Source organism: Herpailurus yagouaroundi, unplaced genomic scaffold, assembly GCF_014898765.1.
Source record: "Herpailurus yagouaroundi ecotype Mexico unplaced genomic scaffold, PumYag 142, whole genome shotgun sequence".
Taxonomy (NCBI): Eukaryota; Metazoa; Chordata; class Mammalia; order Carnivora; family Felidae; genus Herpailurus; species Herpailurus yagouaroundi.
The window spans coordinates 3,757,472-3,781,204 of record NW_024412397.1 but is presented as its reverse complement, the minus strand read 5'-3'; positions in this window follow the sequence as shown (position 1 = coordinate 3,781,204).

The window sequence follows — 23,733 nt, the reverse complement described above, 5'->3', positions numbered from 1 at the left end:
CCAGATCATACCATATGGTCATTAGTTTAGCGGAAGTTACTACTCACTTATAAGAAGTCTTGTGCGGCTGATGCTGAATTTCACGGTCTCCTAAGAAAGCATATTGACTGATAATTGGCAAAAGACCGCAAGCAAAACATTCTGTCCATGGAAGTCAATCTAGTCGGGGAGAGGGCTGTGGGAGTGATAGGAGTCCAGGAACGAGGTTTCATTTAGCAGAAGGAGAAACAAACAGCCAGTTAAACATGTGGCCTCCAAAGCAACTTTCTCCAACTCTTCTCCGGCTAAAGAATTTGAAATACCTTTTCCAGACGTGAGGAAATGAAAGAAAATGATTTTCTTAAAAGGAACTGATGAATGAGAAAATGGTTCATCTGGGGTTTTATTCTTCCTGTGGCTGATGGTTCTCTCCGGTAGCAGATTATGTGCACAGGGAGGGACATTACTTCTTTGATGTTATTAGGGGCACCGAGCTATGGAAAAGAGGACTCGCTATTACCTGCTATTAACTAGACAAAGCCAATGTATCAATCGTTTCAGAGAACCCCCACCCCTCCGTGTCCATCCACATGGGAAAGCAGGGTCAGGCACCACTAAGCAATTCACGGGGCTGCTTCTCATAAGCAGAGGGCACCCGTTCTAAGGACCGAAGCTCGACTGATTATAGGGGCGGCTGCACAGTATGTATCAGCCACCCCGTTTCAAAGAGGGACTTACCTGGGTTGACTTCCGTCTTTATTTTAATAATCCACCTGCGGCTAATAGGCCTCCAGCCTTGAGACAGTCGCGTACTGAGGCAAAAGGGGAAAATATGGGATTTCTTAACACTGCTAAGGTCTTCACTCTAGTTAGAAGGAGATGGGATGGCCGGGGTGGGGGGCGCCTGGATGGTTTGGTCGGGTAAGGGTCTGACGTTGGCTGAGGTCATGATCTCAAGGTTTGTGAGTTCGAGCCCCGCCTCGGGCTCTGTGCTGACAGCTTAGAGCCCGGAGCCTGCTTCGGATTCTGTGTCTCCCTCTCTCTCTGCTCCTTCCCCACTCTCACTCTGTCTCTCATTCTCTCTCTCTCTCTCTCTCTCTCTCTCTCTCACTCAAAAATAAATAAACATTACAAAATTAAAAAAAAACATCTTTTAAAGAAGATGGGATTGGTGATTTCATTATTGTTGGGACATATGTCACTGAGTCTTAACGAAGTGCTTGCAGAGATATTGGGACTCAGTGTGCCCCTAATCACTACCTGCAAACACAAGATACTAAACCTCCCAGACGCATAGTATTTCACAAGAGGTTAAGTGTGAAGTTCTGAGCAGAAACATGGTCCTTGAACCAGCGGGCATTGATCAAAAGGAAAAAAAGGTCGTGTTCTACTGCCTGGAATGTTATAGGAAAGAAGTTGTTTCAGTTTCATGCCCAGGACTGGCTTTGGAGGCACAGCAATTACCAATGTCTATGCTGTATGATCCATGAAATAATGGGGATTATACATACCCCAAACATCTTCCCGCTGGCTGCTGCGCTCACCGTCGTGTGATTTATTATTAAGTGCTGTTTTACGTGCCAGCATTTTGTGGTTTAACAGCCCACCTGAGTGTGAATGAGTTTATCAACTGGCTTTCTTACGAAAAGACAGATGAGGCTACATGAAAATGCTTAGCACATGGGTAGGAAGCAGCTGATGAAAACAGAAGAATGGCCCAGAAGACGAACTCCCTTGCCTTTGAAACTTTGCCCGGGTCTGATCGTTCAGTTAACTCAATAGGTTCCTGATCTAGAAGAGTCTCTTCATTCCCGGGTTAACCTTGGACTTGAAAAACAATGGAAGAAATGAGAAGGATGGGAGGGAGGGGACTGAGTGAGAGGCGCTGCCTCCTTCAACTCAGGAGCCTCACGCCTCCTGTAGCACCTGGCAGAGCAGGTGCGTCATCCAGAATGGGACGTGGGACAGCCGCTGGCACTTCCCCCGTCATGGGCCCTTCCCGCTTTCGAGGGAGCCTGGACACTAACCCGGTTAACGTCGGACAAGGGGTATTCACATCCCGCCCGTTTACCTAGGCTTCCACTTACTTAGATGCTGGCTGATAAAAATGTATGGTGTTACAGGGACCCCAGTCCCCTTTCAACTATTACCTGTGAAACACACAAACCTAGACCTTGTATGAGGACCAGCTAGCTACACCTTATTGAGGACTGGAGCACTTCAGGGACCTTACCTTTACACTGTGAGAAGGAAAAGCAACGGAGAGCAAGACAGGAAGGGGATAAAGGCTGCCTGCGGCCTTCAGATCTTTCCCTGGTTGGAAACTCTGCACGGAGCCCTTGTGCTGCAGGAGCACGGTGCGGGAATGTGCTTCTTTTGCGGTTGAAGGGATTGAGGGGGTGTGTTGCAGAAATTTTGTCTTAGGACTTCAAACTCATTGATTTATCACCAGTCGTAAGCTTCCCTGCCAGGAACTGTTGGTCACCCTCATCGTCTTTGCCAACAGAATGCCCATATGATGGAGTCCCTAGTGGGAACGGGCTGCCCATCGATGAATGTGGATCAATAACTATAGACATCGGTTGTGACTTTTACTCTTGCCTGTAGTGAAGAAGAAGGCGCTCTCTTCCCAGAATGCAGCTTGAGTTTCTCCCAGCAGGTTGAGCATGCGGACGGAAGAGCCACCCCTGGATGGCATCTCCACTGAGCTTCGTGGAGTCGGATGTGTGAGAGGGGTCCTCGGAGGCAGGGGCCAAAGAACGGTCTGTAGGTTTAGGGCTAGACAGGCAGATATGTCTGTCGTGAGCCAGCACCAAGGTCCATACACTAAATGTGGTGACCCGTTCACCCACAGGGGCGCTTCCTTTGTGTGTGTTTCCTCTTGGGTACCCGGCCCCTCCTGCAGAGTCATGTTCAAATGTCCCAGCTGCTCTCAGCTGCTCTGATGGGGGTGGGGGTGGGTCTGTGTGCACATTCCAGTCTGCGTGGTGGCAATGAGAATTCTCCCTGATCTCACTCTGAGGATACAAGAATTGGGGTCATGGCATCTGGCATCCTGTCCCTGTGAGGTTTTTCTCTTTGTTGCCAGCCTTGGAGGATCAAGGTATCACTTTACGAGGGCAGACGGAATCTTCCTGCCTTAGTCCATGTGGGTTGCAGTAACAAAACAGTCCAGCCTGTGTGGTTTATGAACAACACGAGTGTAATTTCTCACGGTCCAGGAGACTGTAAGTCTGAGATCAGGATGCCAGCGTGGTCGGGTTCTGGTCACAGCCTTCTTCCAGAAGAGTGACTTTGACTTCTCATGACGTCTGCACAAAGTAGAAAAGGTGAGGGATCTCTTGGAGCCTTCTTCTATAAGCCAGGAATCCCATTCACGAGGGGATCCCTTGTGATCTACTGGTCTCCTAAAGGTCTCATCTCCTGATATCTTCGCATCTACCGTTAGGAGTTAACATTGGAATTTTAGGGGAACGCAAATGTTCAGACTATAGTGCTTTCCAGACACATAGAGCTCTGAGGTTTATGGAGTTGTTCTCCGACCCAATGATGCCACATGAGAATGTGTAACCTTGTCTCCATAACGCAAGCTTTGGGTCTGATGGCCAGATGCTTCTGTGAACTTCTTCGTGAATAAAAAACAAATACGACCACATATACTTCAATGAAAGCAAATAGTCTGGAATTCTTCTTTGGTCCTAGGCAATGCATAAACCTCTTTCCCCATCAGATTCTTTGAGTAAGTTCTCTTTAGCCTAACGAAATGCTCCACAGGAGTCCCACATTTTGTTCAATGAATTTCAAATCCGGGCTTCCTGGGTTATTCATAGAATTCGTTAAGGTAAGAGAGGCTCTGCTGGAAGAAGAACACCATGGAGCTGTGAGACGCAAGGCTGAATGAGCAAGGTTGCTTGAGACCCATCTTAGGAGAAAGCCTACGGTTCAGGGCAGTAACAGTAGCCATTAGCCACACGGTGGCCTCTTGTAGCTCTTGTGAAACCCCATGTAAAATTTCACGTGAATTTCATGGAAAATGGCACTTAATGCATACACCAGATGCCGGCAACATCACCTCCATAGTAAATGTATATAGTTATATATTTCTTGAAGGTGCCTGCCAAAGATAGGTTTGTTCTCAGTCCTGACCTGTAGAAGCTTATGATGGACATGGAACAGTGTTGGGTGTTGAACAAAATTGCCCAGAATAGTGCTTACTGTGCGAAACACACGGCAGGTGCCTAATAAAAGAATTGTTATCAAACAAACAGCGAACACATGTATTAAATACAAATCAATCGCTCAATAGCTCAGGCGTGTGCTAAGGCACAGAAGTGAGCAGTGTGGTCTTGCCCTCAGCGAGTTCCTGCATCGAACTGGAGGACAAGTCTCATTCCCCAGAGAGAAGAGTGAACCACAGTAGGCAGGGTCTCATCGATGCCACGGACACAGGGCAAGGGCTGGTGGCAGGTGGCGTCCTGAGAAAGAGGAAGGGTGCTGGTAGATCCTAAATTCTGGCAGCTGATAGGAGCACACGCGTGCAGGATAACATCTAGAATTCTCAACCGTGATCTAGAGTACAGGAAAAACGAGCTAAAAATTAACCCTGATTTCTGAGAGGTCCTCAAACCTTCAGCTGCTCAAAAATGGTGGTGGTCATGTTGGTAGGAGGGACTAGATCCAATTCTGTGAAGCACGTGGCCCCCTCTGTGACCACTGGGGTCAGGGCTGAGACAGGATGAATTTGCTCTCTGTCACGGAGGCTTAGGGGAAGAAAAGCCTAAATCAAGATTTGCTGAAGATCATATGCAAATCAGCTCACTGGTAGAAAAACACGGTAATTCCTTGTGTGTGTGTGTGTGTGTGTGTGTGTGTGTGTGTGGATAAAACAACAGGAAGTTAAAAGTCATGAACAAGAGCAAAAGAAAAAAAAAAGATACAATTTTCCGGTTTTCCAAAAAGCTTGGAGTTCATGCCAAGACACGTCTGAGTGCTGGTGTGGCTTTTCTACCTCCGTGTACCTTTGCCGTCCCAGGAAAGAATGTGTGATGATCCAAAGACAGAGTGAAGGTGCTGTTAAGTCCTGGGTCCACCACCAGTTGCCTCATGACCTTGGGCAGCTCACCTAACCTCTCCGGGCCCGAGTTTTCATCCCCACAAATTGGGCAAGATTGCCGGGAGGCCCAAGCGAGATGACCAGATGCGAACTTGCGTTCAGAGGAAGCACCGTTCATCGGGAAAAGCTGGGTGTCTCGTGACACATCCTCGAGCACGGTTCTCTGTGCGTCAACAGTGGAAAGCTGGGCCTCAATTCCAGGCAGGTTTGGGGATCGACTGGAGGGCCAGACCGAAGCAAAGGCGACACGGCTCAGCAGATCTTAGGTAGTTCATTTCAAACAACTAGAGGTTGTACTGAAACATTTGCCTGACGGTGTCCCGCACATCTTCTGAAAATTCTTTTTCGGAAGCTTAAACCCTCTGTGGTGTGTTAAGCCAGGCCTGCCCTCCCTCCACCCAGAAGAGTGTGCTGATGTCATGTGGGCCGCCGAGGCAAGGCCACGTGAGATCCACTCCGAGAACGGTCTTCCGTGCTGTCCAGCTTCCGCACATCCGTTCCCCTCTCTCCTCCCTCTTGGAGTTGCACGTTTGGGTGTCTGTGGCCCTTGCGCTCCTAGAGTTCTGGGCTTTTCACTGAGGCGTCTGCAGCCAGACAGGGCTGGATGAGTTACACAGTGAAGCAAGCATTGGAACGATCACTCCCCCTGCATTGGTTGTGCTTAGGGTAGCACCATAACCATATGTAGGTGTTTAAAAATGCCACTTGGTGATTTTTATTATGTCGTGCTGCAGTCTTCCTATGTCAGTTGGGCTCCTCCCACGTCTATTATGAAGCACGAGAATGAAAGTTCCCACAATTTATGAGCCGAGTAGCAGTGGAGGATTAATAATCAGGGGCCTTTCATTAGAGCCTCCGTTAGGTTAACCCCTCTTTTCTCCCTGGGTTTTCTCTATGGAGAGGAATCGTTGTTTTGAACACAGTCCAGGTTTTTCTGTTAACCCGCTTGGTTGGAGACTCCTGTTGCCATATTTAGGGATTTGTGATACTGCAAAGGTTTTTGCTTTCGGCTTCCTCTTCTCATTTTTTACCCCTTAAAAATAAAGCAGACACGGGTGAAAGAAAAGTTTCTCTCTGATCTGTCGTAGCGAAGGGACTCTTCAGGCACAACCGGGTGATGCCAGCTTCGGCGTCGTGAGGGCGCGTGCTGGGGGGTGCGTCCTCCCAGCGATGGGCAGCCCTGTCGCAGGCACTGCAGAGAAGTGCGGACCGCCGATTTGATGCTTCTGAAGGACGACGGCATGGTCCCTGGAGAGGTAGACCGTTGGCTGATGGAGATTCTTCCAAACTCTAAGGGGCTGAGTGTCAGAAGCCAGAGATGGTCATTTAAGGGTGGAGCTCAGGAAGGCAGGGGGATGAGGACACAGCGGAGCTGATCCCACTTCGTTGCACAGAGCCTGCAGTGCGGACGTTCTCTCTGTGTCACTCTTTTCAACTGGGTTTCCTCCTGACTCCCTGCTCCCGGTTTATCTTTCTAGACTCTCACTCCACTTTGGTTATCTGGTTTTTCTCCGGACTTCTTGCCAGGCTCTGTTTTCTGAGTTTATGTGTCCCATTACAGCTGTAGGCCCCCAAGCTCCGGTGCAGGTCCTGCACACACACACACACACACACACACACACACGTGTTGACTGCTGGGGAGGACTGGACCCCGGGCTCCTTTCAGCAGCCATGTGGTCTTCCAGAGCTTCACCCACATCAGAGTCCCGCACTCCAAAATTCCTTTGCTTGGAGCCTCCTTCTAGACCATGACCGTGTTCATGGGGCTTCGCTTTGGTTATTTTGGCTTTGCATTTCCTTCTCTTATTCCTGGACACCCCAACCTAGATGGTTCCTGGAGCTGTGCGTCACTGCTTACTTCCTTCTGTAAGTCCATTCGTTCCCATCTGACACGCGCTCATCTCCCTGTAGACCACAGGCAAAGCTCCTCCTGGTGAGCCACAGAGCCACTGGCACCCCAAGCCCTGCTGCTCTAGACATGCCATTTGCGTGGCTTCCTTGTTTCCATTAATGGCACCTCCAGCCTTCTGGTCAGCTGGTCATTGCGCCCCTGCACTCCCCCTGTTCTAACTTCACAACACTCTCTACATCCTTTCTTACCCGCACCTCCAATCCCACTGCTCTGCCCCACCCGAGACCCTCGATACTGCCTGGGGGATCCATGATTACAATGGTTACTCCACAGGCTCTCCATCAAACCAGCGATTTCTCAGCATTACCTGCTAGCTGTTTCTAAATCATGTTGTGCTTATGCTCAGAACAGCCCTCATACCTTCAGGGGCTGGCTGTTCATTGGTTACCAGGATAAGCCTAAATATTTTAAATTAAGGGCCATTCCTTATATATCTGGTCCAAATCTATTTTGCAGCCATGTCAAACTTCACTCACCTTCATGTAACCTCCCTCTGGTCCTGCAGGGGTGGTGGGGGACTGTCCTTTTGGTGTTTCTCCTATGGTACTCTTTGCTTATGAGTAATTCTGCCTGGAACAATCAACTCTTCTACCCGAATCCCAGCTCAAACACAACCTCCTCCGAGAGCCTTTCTTGATCTCCGTAGAGACTCTTCCTCTGGGCTTCCTGAACCCGCCGCTGAGCTGCCTCCCGGAGACATTTGTCACGGTGTTTATGTGCCCTGAAGCTATTGGTGTTCTTAGATGCTTCGTTTTCTTGTCAACTCCAATGCCATTGCATCAAGGACCTTTTCTTCATGATGTGTCTTTCACTTACTGTAAGAACCTCCTTCGCTATGGTGAGCCCTGGAAAATGGTTTGTTCATTTCTTTTGGGAGAAAGAACAGGAGTCTTTCTAGGGTCTCCTTGGCTCCCTAAAGGGACATTTTATGCATCCATTGTTCCATGAAAATCCTTGTAAGAGTTTTCTCCTCATTCAGGTGAGACTCCAGTGTATGGATTAGAAATAGGGGGTCACATGAAAGGCCTGCAAAATACATTTCTTCTTTGGGTCTAATATATTGGACCATGAAAAAAAATCCCATGTCCATTTCTTGTGGCATTTTCAAACTTGACCTGGGTAAAACTTCGGCACTTTCTTGAAGGAGAAAAGGGAAAGTCAGAAACTTGAGAATTTGTAGCAGCTTAAATGCTTCTAATACGTAAGCTAACAGAATTAGTCCAAGAGCAATTATAAACACCTTAAGTATTCAATATTAAATACAATTTGTGTAATTTCAGAATGGAATATGTTTGAGCTTTCAGAAAAAAAAAACCTAAAAAGATCAGCATTTATTGTTTTACTTTTTGATTGCTTCTGAAAAATTGTATGGTATTGCTTTGTATGAATAGGTCTCCATGAGTAAATTATGATCAAAATTCAAAGCCATCATAAATTAAATGTGTTTTTTTCCTGCTTTGGTATACAAGACTTTCCATTAAGCTAGCCCCATATAATATACCTTGGATGTGTTCAAGAAAGCCCTGTAAATTATAGTAAGTATTTAAAATGGTAAGTAGACATTGGAAAAGGCCACATTAGGATTAATGAATGAAGGGGTTGATACTGAAAATGCACTTGTAAATAAATAACATGAAAAGTAAGGATGACACATTGTTAGGTTAGAGTTACAAGTAGGGATGACAATAAATTGTAGGGTGGCAACCGAGTGTTCATGGAACTTCAGTTTGCGGGGAGAAGCATGTCTAATCTCTTTCCAGCAATGACTTCCCAGTTCCTTCTGGTCTGTGCTCAACCCGGAGGTTTTCCTGTACCTTCTCTTCAGATTTGGGAAGTACTCGAGATTTCTCTGCTAACCAGTCTACTCCCTTCCCACCAGAACTCGGTGAATTACTCACGCACTAGTTGAAGACGAGTAGGCGTGGAGCTGACTTTGGGTAGGAGACCGCGTTCTCTCAGCACCAGGAACTTAAAGGTGACAGGGAAGGAAACAGACCCAGGATGCAGGCCACTCCTGACAGAAACGGGAACACTGAGCACACACAGGCAGGGTGGGCTTTAAATACGCGTGCTTGTTTGTCTCAAGGAAGGTTTGAGGAAGTGAACGGCACTTTGAGGAGAGAGTTAAATAGGACAGTGTGTACTTGGACTGTTATTTATTTATTTTTTTAATTTGTGTGGCTTTGGCAGAATAGAGTGGAGACACTTGGAAAAATATCTTGGGTATATTTAAAGTTATGGCGCAGACTTTAAGTCTCCTTAGGCATATAACAGTGCAGCTATCTGAACTCTGGTTTCCTAAATTATCCATACATATACATGAATATGCATGTGTTCTATGATGAAAGGAGAGAGATTTCCTTCTGAGATGTTCATTTTCTCCACCGCCCAAGTTCGCATAGCTCCAATTATGTGATTTGCATACCTATTAGATTTCTCGTTTGCTAAAGAGGGTAACTTCAACCCGAACCAACAGAAATACTCTTCAAGAATTTATGCCCAGGTGCTTCACTCATGTAAGTTGTAAGAGTAAGTAGAAGAGTAAAGCCTGGGTTCTATATCATAGAAAGAAAAATAAATGTAGATGGAAAGTGTACGGCGTCCTGAAAAGAACTGACAGGAAGCCTAAAGCTCTAAGAGACCATGAGAGTTTCTAGAATTTAAAATGATGAGGTGTGCCTGGATGGCTCTGTCGGTTAAGCACCTGACTCTTGATTTCTCACAGTTTGTGAGATTGAGCCCCACGCTGGGCTCTGTGCTGTCAGCATGGAGCCTGCTTGGGATTCTCTCTCTCCCTCTTCCTCTGCTCCTCCCTGGCTCATGCTTTGTCTCCCCACTCTCTCTCTCAAAAAAATTAAACTTTTAAGGAAATAAACAAAATGATTATTAGATAAATTCGATGTCTTTATTTTTTCTTTATTTTTTTAGAGAAAGAGAGGGAGCATGAGCAAGGGAGAGGGGCAGAATCTCGAGCAGGCTCCACGCTCAGTGTGGAGCCTGACATGGGACTTGATCTCATGACCCCGGGATCATGACCTGAGCAGAAATCAAGAGTGGGACACTCAACTGACCGAACCACTCAGGTGACTTGCAAAATTCTATTTCTGACTGTGAAGGTATAGCTTACACCGGAATAACTCTTCCACAGGTAAGAAAATATAAAAACTCTTTCAAGACACTAAAAAAAGCCATGAAAAGCAGACAGAAACTGGAGGAGATGCTGAGGGAGGGTAGTCCCAAATCTGCACAGGGAAACATGGATAGAACTCAGGGAGAGATTCAGGCCCCGATGGCTTAAGAAATCATCAGGCATAGTTTGGGTCTCATAGCTGCTTGAAAGTGAAGGGAGAATTCTAGAAATCAGGAAACCAGAGGAGAGGTAGGCCCCAACTCTGTGTATAAACTCTTCAGTCCTGATTGACTAATGAACTGAACATGCATGGGGGAGACCAGAGGATTTCCATGAAACAGCAATAGCTACAAGACGGGAAGGACTGAAGAACGTCCACTGCAGCCCACGTTGAGGAAGACGGAGTTTGGAGTGTGAGTTCAGTCAAGTTCATTGACCACTAGAACAAAAAATCAGTGTACTTTTGAGGAATGCAACATAATCCCAAGTCTCTAGATGGGGCGTCTACAATGTCTAGAGTAATAAAAAAAATCCCTAGACACGCACAGAAACCATAAAATTTGGCTCAGGGTCAACAGACATTAATACCAATAATATCTGGATGGATTTAGCCACCCAGGACCTGAAAACAACATCTGTAAATATGTTTAAGGATGTAAAGGAAAATATGATTTTAATAAGTGAACAGATCAGGAACTCAGCAGAGGAATAAAAGCAGTAAAAAGAAACATAAATTCTAGGGTGAAACGTGTAATTCCTGAAATTAAAAAAAAAAAAATTGCTGAGTGGATAAAACAGTGATGAAATTAGAAATCAACAGTAGACGTTACAACCAGTGGGTGAAAGTTAGATGAGGAATAAGTGTTTATATAGTCTGAAAATATCCCCAGTAACTACTTATTAATTACAAATGGAGAAATAGTAACTTCACATTCAGAAACCTAGTGAATTCTGTTTTATACAAGTGATCAAAGCCAGTATCACTAATATTGGAACAGAGAAATACCATGTAATGTGATGAGAACACAGCCCTTCTGTGGAATTTCTGCCAAAAGGGAGTAACCTGAATCCAATTACAAGGAAACACCCACAAACCCAAATTCAGGGACATTTATGAGGTAAGTGGCCTATACTCTTCTAAACATTAAGATAAAGAAAGACAAAGGCCCAGCAACAGCTCCTGATGAAAAGAACCTGACTAGACATAAAAACAAAATGCATTATGAGATCCTGGACTGGTTTCTGGAACAGGGGCGGGATATTTAAAGAACATTAGGGTGATTGATACAATTCAAATATAGACTGTGGCTTAGATAATAGAAGTGTTTCAAGTTAAATTCTGTGAACATGATAATTGTGCTCTAGTCATGTAAGAGAAAGTCTTTGTTCTTAGTGAATACACATTCAAGCATTTATGGGGGAAGTGTGCCAGTGTTGCCAAATTATTCCCAAATGGTTCAGAAAAAATATGCAGGAGGTGAAAGCAGAGAGGTAGTGAGTGTAGAGGTGAGCTCATGTAGCCCTTAAGGGTCACAGAGACATTTGGTTTTTACTTTGGATGAAATGGAAAGCCAGCTTTCTAAGCTGAGGAATGACAGGATCTCATATATGTCTAAAATCAGTTCACTCTGGAAACTGTCAAAAGAAAACAAGAGAGGTATACTGTAGGAAGTGACTGCAATGACCCAGGCCAAGATATTGGTGGCTTGGAGCAGGGTGGGAACAAAGGAAGTGGCAAGAAGTGGCTAGCTTCTGGGCATATTTGGAAGGAAGACCAATCAAGATTTGCTGATTTACCCCATGTGGATTGGAAGTGAAGGAGGCCCCCAGGGTGGTGGCAAGGTATTTGATCTGAGTAAGCAGATGGATAGAGTTGCCATTAGTGGTGATAGGGAAGAGGTAAGAGAGGATATGAGAAACTCAGTATGGGATATGTTAAGTTTGAGACAGCTATTCAACGTGCAAGTAGAGATGTCAAGGTGAGAGAGTTTTAAGTCTGGAGTTCAGGACAGGTGTTTAGGCTGAAAGTACGAATTGGGGCATCTTTGGCATGTGGTTGTTCTTTAAAAGCAGGAAACAGACTGTAGGAGATGCCAAGAGACTGAGTCTAAGTGGAAAGAAGGAGACAGTCAAAGACAGCCCCAGGCAGACCAACCGAGGTCATGATTCCCACGCAGCCGCAGCGTTCATGATGCTAGTCAGGGGACAATTTGGGGACGAGGCAGGAGACTTGACTCACTGCCTTTTACTGAGACTGGCTCCGTCCTGACCGAAGCACCCAGAAAGAGTTTGCAAGATATCTCCTACTACAAGGATCCCCTCTACAAACTTTGGAGTCGACAGTGATAAGCTAATCTCCATGTATCCACTGTTGCATTTCTAAATAAAGGTCTCTCTTGGACAGGTGGAGCCATCAGAGGCAGGAGATGACATTTGCATTGTCAATAGGAGATCCCCTAACTGTCTACAGTTCCCAACGAGGGCCCCTCTGGGGGTCACAGAGGCAAACACTAGTTGCTGGAGGCCATCACTTCAGTCGTTGGAGCTGACCAGTACAGGATCCCCTTGAAGACTCCCCAACCATGAGGATACCTGTAGAGTTTGCCAGTTTTTCCACACTTCTTCTTGGGAAGCTGGATGCTGGTTCACAATTCTGCCCTGTGAATTGCAGATGTTCACCTGTCTCCCTCGCCCTTCAAAATGAGGCAAATATACACAGATACAAGATGCAATAAGAGGTATTGAGCAAATCAAGTTAAAAAATGCTCCCTAACACTCTAGAGGCCCAGACACTAAACATATTTTTCCATTTAAGCAGGTTTTTGTGCTGAGTTATTAGGAAAAATGCACTAAACATTTACTTCACCTTCAGCGTCACCTTCATTCTGTCCCCATTGAACTAGGCTAGTATTTATCTCATCAGGGAACTGGGTAAAATAAGTAAGCAGGCAAGGAGTGGGAGATGAAATTCAGGGTTGAGCACTGTCGGCTTATTGATGGCATTGCGTCCCCAAGTGTCCCATTATCCCTTGGAGCAGCCTCGCTCACATGCTAAAAAGGAGAAGTGGTTATCCTGGGGGGTAATGTATGATCCCCTGGGGCTTTCTCCACAAGAAAATTGACCTTATATGGGCATCCACTGGCTCTCAAGAGGCACTGTATTTTATTCGTTTTCCTCCATCGTAAGGCTGGGCGCAAATGAGAACCCAGCCACCCAACCCAGAAGGAAAGCCCTTTTGTCAGTTCTGTTCTCTGCTGATGATGCGTGGGGTTTTGCTTTTTGGGAACCTCCCCTCCGATGATGACCTTGATCAATTTAGGCACAGGTTGGCTTCGTTGGTTTTTGGTGATGAGGCTAATTTTTTTCCATTCAAATCCAAGGCCAGTTAGCTTTGGTCTGCGCTACGGGCAACATCTTCACCCTATGTGAGCTTCTTAAAACTTGTGGGTCACTGGTCACAGGAGTGCGGGGACAGAAATCGCAACAGTAGTCCTTTATCCCTCTCTGTATCAGAGGAAAATGCCCTACCTGGGATGCTGAGGGCAAGGGGCGCCCCTGCATGGAAAGCTGCCCATTGATTCTGTGGAAAGTTCTACCAGAATTCCTTGGAAATCACTCTGCGGGGGAGGGGTGCTGAGGAGGTGGGGACACCATTGCCTTTGACGGAGGCCTGACACCAGGGCCTTTTTTAAGGAGGTTACTCACTCTGTCCCGTAGGTTATTGCTGATTTGTCTGGTGGTCAAACCTTCCTACCCATCCCTTCCCTTTATTCTCAGGATTCAATCCATCCAAGAGGCAAATCCTTCCACATGTCTGTGGCTTTTTAGGTAATTAAAAAAGCAGCCTTGGCAAGAGATTTAGTTTGGAGTCACCATTCCCCCAAACCTTCAGGAATCTCAAGGTAGGAACAGCCAATGAGCGATAGACCTGATTAGGTAACGATGGACCTTGCATGGCTCACGACACGCCTGGGGCCGATTTGATCAGAGAGGAGATGGGTCCCTCTGAATCCCAGAGGCTCCTTGCCATTCCAGTGACCTGCTTCCTCATTTGCTTCATGTCTGATCTCAGGACATTTTCAGGTTTCTGGCCTCTTCATAACCATTGCTACCTTAACAGAGCAATCTTTCCTCTTTCTTTGGTGTTCCAAAGTGTGGAGCAGGTAGTTCTAAGGAAATTCAAGTCACCGTCATAAATCGCAAGTGATTTTCGAAAGATATAGAATACTCCTAAATGATGACATATTTCCAGAAGATCGGTAAAACATTTCTGAGTGATATATGGCTGGGCAGTTGTGTCTGTGCTGTGAACTTGAGGGAGAATATCCAGTAAGCACAGTATTTTATGAGCATTACTGGTCATGTCTTTTGTTTTTAATCGGCAAAAATTGCAACTGGAGAGGCTGGTCACACCGAAAGTTGGCCTACCTTATGCCGGGTCTGGTGGGAAAAGCTCTGGGGGTTTCTATTTGCCACCAGGACCAAAGGTTGGTGGGGGGACTCGGTGCACGTGGGGAGGGGAAGAAGTCCCGTGTCTGAGAAACAGATGACAGTGTCCGAGGACGGTTCCAGCATTTAAAAGTAATTATGGGGTGTGGGGCAGGGAGGGGCACTGGATTTATTCAAAAAGCCTGCTCTGTACATTAACTAAATTCATGACTTTAATCACTGATAGAAAAGCAAAGCAAAGAAAACAATATATATACATACAGAGCTGCAAAATACTCGGGTGGCTCACCTTCTCTGTCAGTCCCCGGAGACCTTCATCCCAGAGTGCTGGCCCGGGAAGGAGGCTCTTGGGCTTGTGGTAGCTGATGACCAAAGTCAACTGCAATCACAACACTGTGGTGACGGGTGAGCTAGTTAAACTTTTGCATCTATCTGGCCTCCAGGGCTAAGTCTAGAAAGGATAGGATAAGGAGGGGAGGCCTCCCGGTTACGCTGATGGAGATGAAAAGGAAAGAAAGTTCTCTCCCCTCCACTGGGAGCTAATGGGGCGTGCCTTGCTCCCCGCAGCCCAACCCGGGACTGTGCTGGTGCCCAGCACATCTGGCAAGGCGACTGTGAAGCATGTTATAACCACACGACCTCGTGTGGACCTCCAGAACATTCTGAACACAAGGGGCATTGTGGCTAACACGCACATTGGTGCAAAGGCTCTGCTAAGTTGTGGAAGCCTCCTTAATTAAGGATCCGGTGTTATAAAACTCCCAACAGTTGTATGGAGTGTCTCCATAGGTCTTGCGGTGAGTTATCTGCTTTAGCAATTTGGTAACCAGCTCTTCACGGCCACGGTGGCCCCTGTGCGGACGAGCTGCACCCTATGGAAAAAAAAATGATCAAGAACAAACCCAAGAGGGAAGGTGTCGGGAGTGGATTACGTTATACCCAAAATGGAAAAATGATCTTCGTGAAAGCCACGTAGGAAAAGCTTCATGAATGGTAAAGGTCTACCAGTATACATCCTGAGTTCAAATACCAGTGCAATTTGATCTGTTGGATACAACTTTGCTACTCACCTACTGTATGCACTTTACTAGAGTGATTTGCCACAGGCAAAGACTGAGTCATTGTAACCATCGACTTCCCCAGAGTATGAAACAAGAAAGGTCATATTCTTAGATGTATCATGTGGAACTCCTGGGGAGCTCCATCTAAGTCTCTGAAGCAGGGCCAGAGATGAACTGGTCCGTGTCCAAGTGCGAGATGTGGCAGGAGTAGTTATGGGAGCTGTGAGGATGATTTCTGAGGCTCCGCATTTAAAATGTCTCAGGCGTCTCGGATCAATATTGTTCAATAACAAATGGCTTATTACAAATCTTTAAATTTTTTTAATGTTTATTTTTGAGAGAGAGAGAAAGAGAGAGAGAGAGAGAGAGAGAGCAAGTGGGGGAGGGGCAGAGAGAGAGGGAGACACAGAATCCGAAGCGGGCTCCAGGCTCCGAGCTGTCAGCACAGAGCCCAACACGGGGCTCGAACTCACGAACCGTGAGATCATGACCTGAGCTGAAGTCAGACACTTAACCAACTGAGCCACCTAGGTGCCCCAATAAATCTGATATGTAAATTGAGAATTCTCGACCACCAAGATTTTTCCACCAGCTCCCTCTCCTGATGGGTCTCCCAAAATTTCAGAGGCAGTCTTCATGCAAGAGTTAGCCACCCTGAGATCCAGAGACTAGCACTGAACCTGTGGTCTATTTCAGATTAGTCCACACTTTCCCCAAGTTAACTTGCTCTAACTAGAGAATAATAATGATGATGACAATTGAATGAGCCCATCCCTTCTACAGGAACCAACAGAACTAACTGAAGTGTGATTGTGTCTACTTCCTGAGGCCATGGGCTGGTTTGAGGTCTCATGTGAATTGTACATCTTCCTACTTCAGAGATGTGGGGAGGAGGAAGGTCACCCAGTGGAACACAGGGTTAGGGCTTATGGTAGAAATGGATAATTGTAGAACTAAATGTATTTCCCAGGAAAATCATACCCCTACACACATCAAGGGTGCAGAGAAGTTTTTCTGCAATTTAGCTGCATAACACACAGGTTTTCTGAATCTCCATTCAGCTGTTTCAAATGCTGGCTTTAAAGGGTCCCCTGAGTCCTATAGCACACCCGTGATTATAAAAATATTTAAAGCCACAGAAAGAATATATAGCTGTGCAGACACATGTGTTGATTTATTGTGTCCCGTGGTTTGATACACACTGGAAGGCAAGGTTTCAGGCTGACAAAGGCATCAGAGTAGCAGGCTTCAATCCATATATTACGGTTCCAGCCCCAGAAAGGGAGCAGGGTCTAAAACAAGGCTATAATATAGGGTTTCTGAAAACTCCTCTACATAAGCAGGAGACAACATAAAAAGTTACATGACTATTTATGTGACACGGAGTCGTATTCGTAGTGATATGACCACATAAATAGTATTGTGAATTTTTGGAATATGGAAATTAAAGAAAAATATTTCAAACCCAAACCATATATTATGAAAAATAACAAATCTTCCCAAATGCCGTCAGAGAGAAAGAGATGAGGTGGGAGAGGGAACAGAGTTCTAGAAATATCTATGAATTTTTCTTTATCGGTGAAAACTTCACTATCTAAAAAAGAAAAAAAGAAAAGAGAAAAAGAAAGCAACAAAGGGCGCCTGAGTGGCTCCGGCGGTTAAGCGTCCGACTCTTGATCCTGGCCCAGGTCATGATCGCATTCATGGTCGTGGGATTGAGCCCCGAGATGGGTTCCATGCTGAGCGTGGAGCCCGTTTGGGATTCTCTCTCTTCCTCTCCCTCTGCCCTAAACCCGCTGTCTCTCTCTCTCTCTCTCTCTCAATAAATAAATAAACATCAAAAAATAACAAATTAAAAAATAAAAATAGCAAAACTCAGGCTTTTGTGTACAGTAAATGTATTATTATGAGAGATTAGCTTAGTTGTTTTTTTTTTAAGTCTTCCACAATTTAGTACTCATGTTGAAATCTTGCACAGTGTGTGAGTTTTTCCTTACAGTAGGTGTTTGGGTGTGTTTGTTGTTTCCTGCCTGGAGTCTTTTTTTTTTTTTTTTTTTAATTTTTTTTTTCAACGTTTATTTATTTTGGGGACAGAGAGAGACAGAGCATGAACGGGCGAGGGGCAGAGAGAGAGGGAGACACAGAATCGGAAACAGGCTCCAGGCTCCGAGCCATCAGCCCAGAGCCCGACGCGGGGCTCGAACTCACCGACCGCGAGATCGTGACCTGGCTGAAGTCGGACGATTAACTGACTGCGCCACCCAGGCGCCCCCTGGAGTCTTGGTCTAGGGAGTAGTCCATGGACCCCACTGCCCCTTCCTCACATTCCCTCCTGCCCCGTCTGTCTTTGTTCACTAGTACCCAGTCCCCTGGGTCTTATTTCTGTTTTTGACACCTGACAAGCCCATTAGGTTGAGGCCTTTGCACTTCCTGTCTCTTAGTCTGGAATGTTCTGAGCTCAGAGCCGTATAGCCCTCAGCCTTTCCTTCTATCTCCCTGGACTTTTCTTTTCTTTTTTTAAATTTTTTATGTTTATTTATTTTTGAGAGAGACAGAGACAGAATGCGAGTGGGTTGGGGCAGAGAGAGAGGGAGGCACAGAATCTGAAGCAGGCTCCAGGCTCCGAGCTGTCAGCATAGAGCCTGAAGTGGGGCTCGAACTCACGAGCTGTGAGATCATGACCTGAGCCAAACTCAGACGCTCAGCTGACTGAGCCACCCAGGCGCCCCATCCCTGGACTTTTCTAAGAAGCAGCTAGCAAGCCCCTTCTTCCACATGATTCCAAGGTAACCCGGCTGCCTTTCTCATATAAGCTTCTTCCCAAAAGGACAATGCCGAGGTACATGAGGGCAGAGATAGAGACCAAGAGGATGATCGATGACCCGAGAAGCCCTATGACGTTTGAATTATTTTAGCAATAACCCAAGAACAGTGCTGCACACGTAGAAGATATACGGTACATGTGTGGGTTATGAGTTAACAAATTAATGAAGTTATAAAATAAATGAATGAACATGTTCTGCTGATATGAAGTACAAGGACTGCATTACGGAGAGTCTCTGGTAGCCTATTCTTATTAAAATCAATCATGAATAGCCAAAATAGAATATGCGCAGAACAGAAAATAAAGGCTTATTTTATGAGATGTAACTGTGTCTTTAATGTTCCTATGGCCATATTTAAACCTTCAGAAAGCTTGAATTTGTAAACAGTGATCATAGATTGATATTATATGTATTTATGAGCAGTGTTCAAAAAGTGTAGCAAGTTAATTACTGATACATTACACAGAGTTCGATATTTTCATTAGTAGTATAATATCTGGTTGGGAGTCAGTAAGTAACACAAAATCAATCCATTGTTAACTATTTGTGAACTAGTACACTTCAAGATTTGAATGTCTGACGATTCTACACAAAGCCTGAGAAGCGATTTTGGAACATTAAAAAAAAAGTTTCCTTTCCCCAAATCCATTGCCGGATGGTTAAAGTTTGTGGAGGAGAGGTTATGAATGGCCAAGTGTATTGAAAGCAGTTTATGCCTTTTTTCTCTTATTATAATTAGATTATTTAATAAAATATCATGTGAACCAAATAAAGTTACTGTTTCTTTGAAAAGTAGGTTGAAATTTTTTTAAAGACTCAGCAAAGTCAAGTTCATAAGAAATTGCCAATGATTGAAGTGCGGACAAGAAAGCTACTGATTTTTTTTTTTTTAATTTTTTTTCAACGTTTATTTATTTTTGGGACAGAGAGAGACAGAGCATGAACGGGGGAGGGGCAGAGAGAGAGGGAGACACAGAATCGGAAACAGGCTCCAGGCTCTGAGCCATCAGCCCAGAGCCCGACGCGGGGCTCGAACTCCCGGACCGCGAGATCGTGACCTGGCTGAAGTCGGACGCTTAACCGACTGCGCCACCCAGGCGCCCCATGATTTTTTTAAAAAAAATGTTAAAAGTCTAAGATTCTGCACTGAGATGGCTTTGCAAGTTTTCTCCTTCTCTTTCCATTTTCAAGAAATGTATGGGGTGCCTGGGTGGCTCAGTCGGTTGGGCGTATTACTTCAGCTCAGGTCATGATCTCATGGTTTGTGGGTTCCAGCTCCGCATTGGGCTCTGTGATGATGGCTCAGAGCCTGGAGCCTGCTTTGGATTCTGTGTCTCCTCTCTCTGCCCCTCCCCTGCTTGCTCTCTCTCTCTCTCTCTCAAAAATAAATGAACATTAAAAAAAATTTTTTTAAATGTATAAAAGCAAACACAGAGGTTTAACCCAAGGTATGGTTTATACAAAAAACAAACCAAACACCAAAAACCAAAACCAAAAACCAAAAAAAAAAAAAAAAAAAAAAAAACCCCGATAATTAATCTAACTTGAAAAAAATGTCTTGGGCCTCATTGGTGAGTGAATATAGGCTAATACATTTTGCTTAAAATAAAAAAAATTAAGTGAGATGACATTTTTAATACCGTTAATAGTATCAACTTAATACCGTTAATAGACATTAATAGTACCGTATCTAAGACTTCAGCTGTAGTTGACTAGCCCGAGTCATAGATGATACAAAATATTCCAGCCTGTCTCCCCACAAGTAAATGCAGGAAGGTCTTCTGGTAATAAACCAGGAAAGACAGTTTGCCAGGACTTTCCCATTTATGCCATTCAGTTGTTAAGGCAAATAATTTGTTCAAGTTGTCTTACTTTGATAAAGCTCCCCACGGCAAAGGGTAAGAAAACAATGATTTGGAACAAGTTCCTTGAAAAAAATCGAACTGATATCAGGTTACCTTACTAGTGTGACCAGATACGAAGGGGCAATGATAATATGTTCAAAATTCTGAAGGAAGAAAATTTGAACTTAAAATTTCAGACCAGTACAATGGTGAGTAAGCATGCGAATAAAAAACACTCCTCAGTTATAAAAGACTTGTAACATTTACTTTACTTAGAAAGGTCACTCTGGGAAAGCTTTTCCCAAATTGGAAATGGAGTGGATACATTCACTTCCTCGTCTTTCATCACAGGGATAATCTCTAAAATCTACAAATCGGTATTTCATACATTTTGGTACTAGTCGGTATCATAATCGTGTTTAGGCATTATTTGTATACCAATATTTAATCTTATAAAAATGTTTTAAAGTATGGTGACATCTTTAAGTGGTGCTTTGTAGCTTACAGGGAAATTATCTCTGCAAAGTTACTTTTGGTTTTTCCTAATCTATCATTCCAACAGCTGAATAAAGCAGAAAAAAGAACAAGAATGTTTGCAAGAGAACTACAAACTTTAGGATCTATTTTAAAATGTCTACCCGTAGCGGTGCCTGGGTGGCTCAGTCGGTTGAGCATCTGAATCTTGGTTTCCGTTCAGGTCATGATCTCATGGTTATCGAGATCAAGCCCCGCTTCCCGCTCTACACTGAGCCTGCTTGGTATTCTCTCTCTCCTCTCTCTGCTCCTCCCCTGCTTGTGCGTGCGCGCTCTCTCTCAAAATAAACAAATAAATGTAAAAAAATGTCTACTTATAGAAATGGGTTTTTTTTTTTTGGAAAATGCATGTAATAAGACAAAATTCCTCAACTTCATATTTCAGTTTAGTAACAATTTTAAGGCCAACTTGAAGAAAAAAGAACACCGAATTGTGAAAGCTTAATTAAGCACTGAAGTCAACACTTAGGATGAGAGAGGAAATCACAAAAATTACAAAGTTATAAAAACTTGCAAATATCACAGACGCCAACAAATGCATTACAATTCCATAGTATGTTCTTAATCAAGTATGTGCTGTAGGTTTTGAATTGGAATTGGAGATATCAGTATGAACTTTTGGTTTTAAATATATATCCAGCTAGATAGATGTAAAAATAAATACAGATATTTATATTTATATTTATATTTATATTTATATTTATATTTCAAATACAGGTGCATGTGTCAGTACACACACACGTATTTCCCAGGTCTGTCTGCTGAAGGCATTGGGGAGAAATTACAACTCATAGCAATGAGCACACACAGCCTGGATCTTGCTTTCTGAATACCATCTCCGAAAAAAGGCACCACAGGTTTCTGGGAAAGTGGTCAGTTCCAGACGTGGGGCATGGAACATACCACATGAGCCAGGCACATCTTGTGCATGCGGGAAAAAAAAAAAAAAAAGAGTTGCTGGAAAAATGGTAGGGTTTTGTCAAAAGGGCACAGAAGCAAACGTGAAGAAGTCCCCAATGGCTAGAGTTAGAACAACTTGAGCAACAAAATAAAAACAAATGTATTAGATTTTAACCCATAGAATAAAATTAATATTCATGAGTCTACACTGATATAAAACATGAATAAATGAATAAATGGGAGAGAAGTGACGAATCCTCCCTACAGAATAATTCAAATTAATAAATGTAAAAGAAATGAGGGAGATACAAAATCACCCGTAGGCAAAGCCCACAGTAATAATTAATGCAGGAAGATCCACCGATGGCCCCCAAACTCGATGGGCAACGCTTGTAAGAGAAACAGAATATATGCATGTACTTGAAGGCTCTTCCCCAAGGTATTTACAAGCGACAAGGAGAAATGATGATTATACGATGGCGAAATAGGGTACAATGCCTTAACCAAGAGATTGAGATTAACACCCCAAGTAATAAGAGATTTTGGCAACATATTCCCCCTGGTAGGATGCCTTGAAGAGAACACTTCTATGGTATTCTTGCCCCAAATCATAACCTCAATCTAATCCTATGCAAACATCAGACAAACCAAATCAAGACACATTCCACAAATGAACTGAGCAGGTCTCATGGAATGAATCAAGGTCATGAAAGACGAGGAAAGTGAAGAACCACCCCTGAGTAGAGTTGTTGAGGGAGATACAACATACATGCAGTGTGGATTCTTGGATTGGATCCTGGAACAGAAAATGGACACTAGGGGAAATTTGTATGAGATTTGTATTTTAGTTAATAACATTATACCACTGTTAATGTCCCGGTTTTGATAGCTGGAGAATGCTTATATACATTGCTAAGTTGGAGGAGTCCTTTCAACCAAGGGCCGTCTTGGCTCTTGAGACATTAGGCAATGTCAGTAGACATTGTGATTCTCAGCACTGGGGGACAACTGCTGCTGGCGTCTAGTGGGTGGAGGGCACTGGTTGCTGCTGGGGGAACCTGGGGGAAGTTGGGGAAGGGGATACGTGAACTCTCCCACCATTTTTGCAACTTTTCTGCAAATCTAAGTTATTTCAAAATTGAAAGTTAGTATTTAAAAAGAGGGATTCAGCAAATGCCTTGAGGGGAAATCCTACAGATATTGGGTATTTTACTCTGAACCTTCCTTCTCTAACGTATCTTAACTTGTTAAGTTTTCATTATCTTAGAAGTTCCGAAGTCCAGTTTTTCTCTCCCCAGCATTATGAGATTACCAAAAGGTGGGCTGCAAATAGAAGTCCCCTTGCTATCTTATTTAACAGCTCTACTGAGTTATCTTTATATACCATAAAATTCATCTCAGTATACAATGCAATAATTTTTCTAGATTTACTGAATTGTGCAAACTTACTAAATCGTGCCCCATGACCCGGTTTTAGAATTTGTCTTCACCCCAATACATTTTTTCGTGCCCTTTTACAGTTAACCTCGATTCCCACCTCAGCCCCAGACAACCATTAATTTATGTCAGATCTCTACAGATTTGCCTTTTCTATATATAAATAAAATGCATATATATTTTTTCTATATATAAATAAAATGCATATAAATGCAATCATACAACGTGTGGTCCTTTGCGCCTGGGTTCTTTCACCTAGCATAATCCTTTTGACGTTCATCTGTGTTGTGGCAGGTTATCAGCACGCCGTTTCTTTTTATTGCCAAATAGTGATTGTTGTATCGATACTCAAGATTTTATTTATCCATTCGTCAGTTGATAGGTACTTGGATTGTTTCCACTTTGGGTTATGAATTTTGTCTCTACGAACATTTGTATAAAAGTCTTTGTGGGAATATATGTTTTCATTTTCCTAGGAATAGAATTACTGGGTCATAAGATACATTTCTGTCTGATTTGTTCAGAGACTACTACACTGTTTTCTAGAG